The sequence below is a fragment of the Miniopterus natalensis genome, chromosome 16 (genome assembly GCF_054644295.1).
Source record: "Miniopterus natalensis isolate mMinNat1 chromosome 16, mMinNat1.hap1, whole genome shotgun sequence".
In the NCBI taxonomy this organism is placed as follows: Eukaryota; Metazoa; Chordata; class Mammalia; order Chiroptera; family Miniopteridae; genus Miniopterus; species Miniopterus natalensis.
In genome coordinates, this window is record NC_142096.1 from 29555824 (window position 1) to 29562368 (window position 6545).

A 6545-nucleotide genomic window follows, 5' to 3' on the forward strand; every position below is an offset into this window, starting at 1 on the left:
ACTGAAGTCCAAATGAAATGGATTATGCTCTATTATTAGAATTTTGGAATAATATCTTCAAAGTCAATGCATAATGTGCCATTTTAAAATACTTTAAATGTCATTTTATCTTATTCTTGGGATTGAACACATGGTTCATTTCTGCCTACCTTGTGCTGTGCACCTTTGTTTCATACTCCTTTTGGGAAGAAACATTCAATCATTTTTCTTCTTTGTTTATTTTAATTATCCTCTGGCTTTATATTAGAATTGATCTTGAATCTTCCAGTTATACAGGTTGTTGTACTACAAGGTGTTTGTTGAGTAAAGTTTAATTTTTCCAAAGCCCATCCCACACACTGCTTGACTTGCTTGGGATCCTCTGTGTGCCCAGGGATGAAAATGCCTTATGCTTTATGTTGTTCTTTTCTTTGCCTCATGTAGAAGGTGAAAGAGAAGCTGGGTTGGTCGCACCATTTGACTGGGAAATGGGTTGCTGTTTGTATACAAAGCAAATAGATTTGGAAGCAAGCTCTATAGACTGAATCTTGGAGGGTCTGTAGCTTCAAGCAGACATGCTTAATATTGACGCACAGAAGCTGAGCAGTTTTATGGTAGAGATACTTTGCAAACTAAAGGGAAGTGTTATTAGTTCTGTTGAACAGAAGATTCTTCTAAAAGGACAGCTTAGTCTTCAGTCAGTAAGGAGAAAGGGTATTAACATCTAAGTGAGGCAAATAAATATAGACATAATACTACTTGAACATGATTGTTTTGCAAAAATCACTGGGCTTTAGAATTTTATAACTTGAGACAGGAAAAAAAAAATCTATGTGTAGTATAATTGAGCTAAAAAATACACTTTAACATGAGTGCTCTCCTTTTCTCCCTCGCTATTATCAAGTTACTTTAAGATCAACACTGCAGCTACAGTGAAACAGAATATTGGCTAATTTTAAAACAAGAAAAAGCTTTAACTATCCATTAAAATGATGTCGTTTATGACAGGCCATATCTCCCACTAATAAAAATGAAAAACAAATGGAATCTTACAACCATTTATATTAAGGTTAACAGAAAGCTATGGAAGCACTAAGGACCCACGGGGCGCCATTCCACAGAGCAGAACACAGAGAAACCCTCAAAGTATACTAAGGGTCTACGACCGTCCCTGGAGGATTTTGCCAGTTCTGGATATAAGCTACACAGAGATTAAGATTCTGTGTTAGGTCTAGATAGAGGGCCACTGTTGAGGAGAAGCCAGAGCAGTTGGAGGATTATATAAGGTTGAAGGAGGGGGGCGGGAAGTGGAGACTCAAAGAACCTTATACACACTGCTGTTTTTAAGAAATATCCTGAATTCTGAAGGTGTGAGTGTCAGGAAGCCAAACACTAAGTCAAAAATTTCTGAAAAACAAATTTTATTTCTCTTAGTCTCTCAGCACTGAAAAGGCAGATTTACACTAGATGTTTAATGAAAGACCCGGAGGGACATGACCTAGGAACAGGGCAAACCAGAAGTAGTCTGAGATGTTTCAAAACTGGAACCCAGATCTGTCCTAGTTCAAATCCATGTTCTGATGATAAGGTTTGGCCCATATTATTTCTGCCTTAACAGCGGAATTGGCAAACTCTTTCTGATAGGAGTTAAATTACTTTCAGCCACTAAAATTTTTAATACAAAATATCTGTTGTTATATTTAGTGTTATGAGACATTTAAAATAAACAGGGTAATTGGACTGGTAATCAAGGGTGTAAAACAGCAATAAAAGGTAACTCAGATGTTGAAGCAGATGACTTTAAATTATTATTATCTTCAAAGAGCTAGAAGAAAAGGTAGAAAACAGATTTTAAAAATTGAGAATTGCAACAGAGAATGAAAATGTGTAAAAAGAATTAATTGGACATCCTTGAACTAAAAGTTACAATATTTACAACAATATATCAAAAGTATCATACATAATAATCAAGTGGGATTTATACCAGGATGCAAGGATGGCTCAACATCTATAAATCAGTCACTGACATTTATCACAAAATAAGGATAAAAATCATATGAGCATCTCAATAGATGTGGAAAAAGCATTCAACAAAATTCAGCATTCTTTTTTGGTAAAAAATTTCAAAGTAGATATGGAAAGAATATACCTCAACATATAATATTGTGCCTAGCAGAAATTCTACCAGTTTTCTGGTATGTTGGTAATACTTTTCCTTAGTTGTTTTTGCTTGTGTGGACATCTTCCCCCCACATTTTCATGGTTTGCACACAATTTTAATGGGAATTTTGAAAGCAGGATCTTATATAAGCCCATGAAACTAATCTTATATTTTTCATACATGATTTAAATCATGTCCATTTATCATTAAGGAAACAATATATGAGAAATGAAAAGTACATGAAATTATAGTATTTTCTAGCCAGGAAAATACTTTATGTCTTAGCTGGACCTGAGAAAAACATCGTTTTAATCTACTTATTATTTATGGTAAAATTTGCTTCTCTTTATATTTTAAACTACAAACAAAAGCATAAAGTTGAAGTTATTTTATTTATATGACATGGGTATTAAGGTAAAATGGAAATATTCGTATGTGTAAAAGGAAGAAATAGTATGAAGTAGTAACTAAAATAAAAATGAAGCCTTAACAATTTATGAGAACTTGAGGAAATCTCCTGAAGTATAGCTAACTTCACATTTATTAGAATTATAGGAGGTACCTTCACAGTAAATTCTTTTTAGGAGCATTAAGACTTTTGGTACCTATTAATTATTTTGCTCAATCATCATGCTATTACAGGCTACTCTGAGAATATGTCATGTCCCTTCTGGTTTATCATTTTCCACTCCCTGACCATCCATGTGACACTCTACCCAACAGCTTTAAGAAAAGAAGAAACTTGTGAAGGTCGAGCTTTAGTATTGGAGAAGATCAAAACTCAGCACTCTGCTCAGGCAGAATAGAAACCAGAAGTAAAACACTGTTATCTTTAGAGTCCTGTTTTTGGTTGCCTTCCATCCTTTTTTTCTCCCTAATGTATATATCACTCTTAGAACCCCCCAAAAGAGCTGTTAATCCAGCGACACTGTAACTCAGAATGGTTTTATCTCCTTTCATCATTTTATTGGTCATTGTACAAATTGTATGTGAGATTTAAATGGTCAAGAAATCCAACAGAAATTTTCATACATTTGTCTGATTTTTTCGTACTGAAATGTAATATGTTGTACTGAAAACTGGAAAATAATCATCCAAGTGGCCCTTTTTAAGAACAGAACCATTTCAAAGTACAATATTAATTTGGGATCTGCCCTTTATTGAGGATTTTCTTTCCTGTTATTTAATGAACTGGATAAGTGCTTCAGGGATCATATTTCCTTATAACATTGGTTTAACTCCTCTCTTCTAGAAATGAAACTTTAAAGGTTTAAAATCACAAAAGGAACTTAGGCTTTGCAATGACTCTCTCATGTTATTTTTCAAAAAGTAGGGTGCCCGCAACTATTTATCGCATTTCTAAGTGGCCGTGACAATTGTGGTTATTTTCTCCCTCCAGGCAGTCACTATTTTTACTTGCTCTGAGAGAGAGAATTTTCGTTACCTCTCCTCTGTATGATGCCACACATCTGTCAGTTAAGCAGAACCATATGTTAAGCATTTCAGGGTTATTTTATTATTTTTTATTTTTATTGTTGGCACTCTTACAGATGCATCCATCCCTCCCTTTGCCACCTCCATCCAGCTCCCAGAACTTTAAACATAGAATGTTTATCAATTTTTTACTGGGAGGAAAAAACTTTTTCCTCTGTTTTTTTCAGTTTGTGTCTTCCCCTGGGATCAATGATCATGTTCTTACTGAACTGAATATTTTAATATAATCAAAGGTAGTTTTCCAATTTTCCAATTACGTATGGCTACATAAGGAATCAACCCCAAACTTCAGGGCTTAAAACATCAGCCGTTTTACTCTGCTCACAATCTGCACCCAGCACTTGGATGAGGCTGGATGGCGAGGGTGTCCCACGCAGCATCGCTTTGCGTCGCCTGGTGGCACTCAGTAGGCGACCGGGCTCTCTGAGAGCCCAGTGGCCAGCATGACTTCCCTCACTTGTCTTGTGGCTTCGCGAGGGCAGCTCAAAGGCTAAGCTCGCCTGGGCCCTTTCCGTTATGTGTGTGGCCTCGGGGCTTCTCTACGTGACCGAGTGAGTGGGTGTCTCAAATGTGTGAGCGTGAAGAGGCCAAGCAGGCACTTCTAAGGAAAGATATTTCGTGTGTGATTCCATATTTAACTGTGATAGAAAAAAATCTATGATCTCTCTTGTATATTTATTACCCCAAGGAATAAACAAAATGTAGTAAAAACTAAATTCTCAGAATCATTGATGGCTGCGGTAGAGATTTCAGAAGTAAGGGATAAATAAAACTATAATTTTCTAACATAAAAATGCCCTCTATTAAATATTTTCACTTAAGAAAAGCATATAACAACTGACATCCCTGATTCATAATCCAACCACTGAAATATAACATTTGAAATGATTAATCTCAGGGCACAGTATTTAAGAATAAAAGTGATAATAATTTCTAGAGTCCTTAACATAAATCTGAGATATTACAAAACAAAACACTATTACTTTATAAAAACAATGCATATAATTAAAAATATTCTTGACAGATAAGCAAAATATTCCATTCAAAACTTAGTAAATCATATGCATATAAAACTCTGAAAGTGGAAAGCTGAATTATATAAAAAGTCCATAAATTAAAAATTTTGAATAACTATTTCAAACTTGAAACAGGATGCAAAGATGTTCATCTAGTCACAGTTTTACTACCAGTTTTTATTCTTGTGATTTTTAATATGTTCTTTTCATATTTGATTTTTAATGTTACTATAGATGCATTTATAGATTTGTTTCCTTTAGAGTAAATATAAGAACACTTTTTTTATTTTTTCTGAAATAGTTCTTTCTTTATGTTCATAAAGTGTTGTATCAATAGACTGAGCAAATTGTGTTTGAGAATGAAGTTCAGAAGGGATAGTAAAACACACATACACCCCCACCCCCACGCCCACCCACCCACCCCCACACACGTATAAACTTCTCATGATCCTGAATGGAAGATTATAGAAAAAGAAAGGTAACACATATAGTTCCCCTGAGTTCTATACTAGGGCCAATCTCATTTAGCTTCTGATAAATGATCTTGAAATAGAAGCAAACCTGACCGTACCTGGCTTTGAAAACAGCAGACGGAACAGAGTCGATAAAGCAACAGGGAAGTTTTAATAGAATAGAGCCATGACTGGGCATGTTGCAGGTGAAATTTAATGTGGCGCAGTCTCATTTTCACATCACACAGGAAAATGCAAGCATGAGCTGGTGCTGGAGGGATTAATAGCATATACCATTTAAAACCAAAAATACAGGTGTTTTTTAGTCCAAATGTTGGTGTTTTTTTTATGCCACCTGTCCTGTGAGTGTGTACATTTTGGCAATTTGCACCTAGATTCTAAGAAAATGATGTAATTATATAGATGCTTTTAGAATATTTAATCTTCTTCACTAATTAAAAAGTTACAGTAGTAAAGCTCATGTATGAATACATTTAGGTATTGGGAATTGTTTCTGCTTCCCTCATTTATATTTATAAGACAGTGACTAAAAGCTTATACAACAGAATGACAACGGAAAATGTGGGTTATTTAAATCTTATAATGAAATTAGATATTGGATAGAATAATCTAAAGATCAGTTAATGAGCATTTCTTTTTCTACTTTTAGCCAATGCCTTTTAAAATGGTTTTGCTAGTTCCTCTGGTGATAGGGAAAGTTCTCTTTGAGAGTGATAAAATCACACCCCTTTGTGGAGCAGTTCCTGGTAAGGAACTCTTCAGAGGTGGATGATCTTGAAGTGATTGCTCTTAATTTTTGGTGCTATTGCTCATTTTCATAACTAAGTTCATAGTAAAGCAACTCACATTCATTTCCCATTCCAAGATTAAATTTATTAATTGATAAATACCCTTTTTCTTAATGTATATTCTAAATATGTTTTGTTAACGTATAATTTTGGTGTTGGAAAGTAACCAATTTACAAATCAGTCTTTGTCCATTTTAACGTAAGAGCAGAGAAGATATAGACACAGAAATAAAAGACATAGAAATATCAGAATATCTAGGTTTATTTTCTTTACTTCAGCGTCCAAACCAGACTGTGAAATTAAGGTGGCTGAGAGGCGGATACCATCATAGGGATGTGGGAAAAATCTAGATGTAAATGTTTCACCCCTCAAAAACAAATATAGGCACATTTTCTCCTAAGGATCTGAGTCTTACAAGGGCATAAAACAGTCAAGTCAGAGCTCTGAGAATGACTTTTTGTACCAATCAATTAAGAGCTTAGGTAACAAATTCATGCTGCAGCTGCAGAGCTTTACAAGTACATGTGTGAAAGTTGGGCACACAGAGAAGCCCTCGTTCTTTTCTTGACTCTTTTTCAGCTTAAGAACTTTGGCTCTAAAGTCAAAAGCTCTGAGGTCCAAACCTGACCCTAA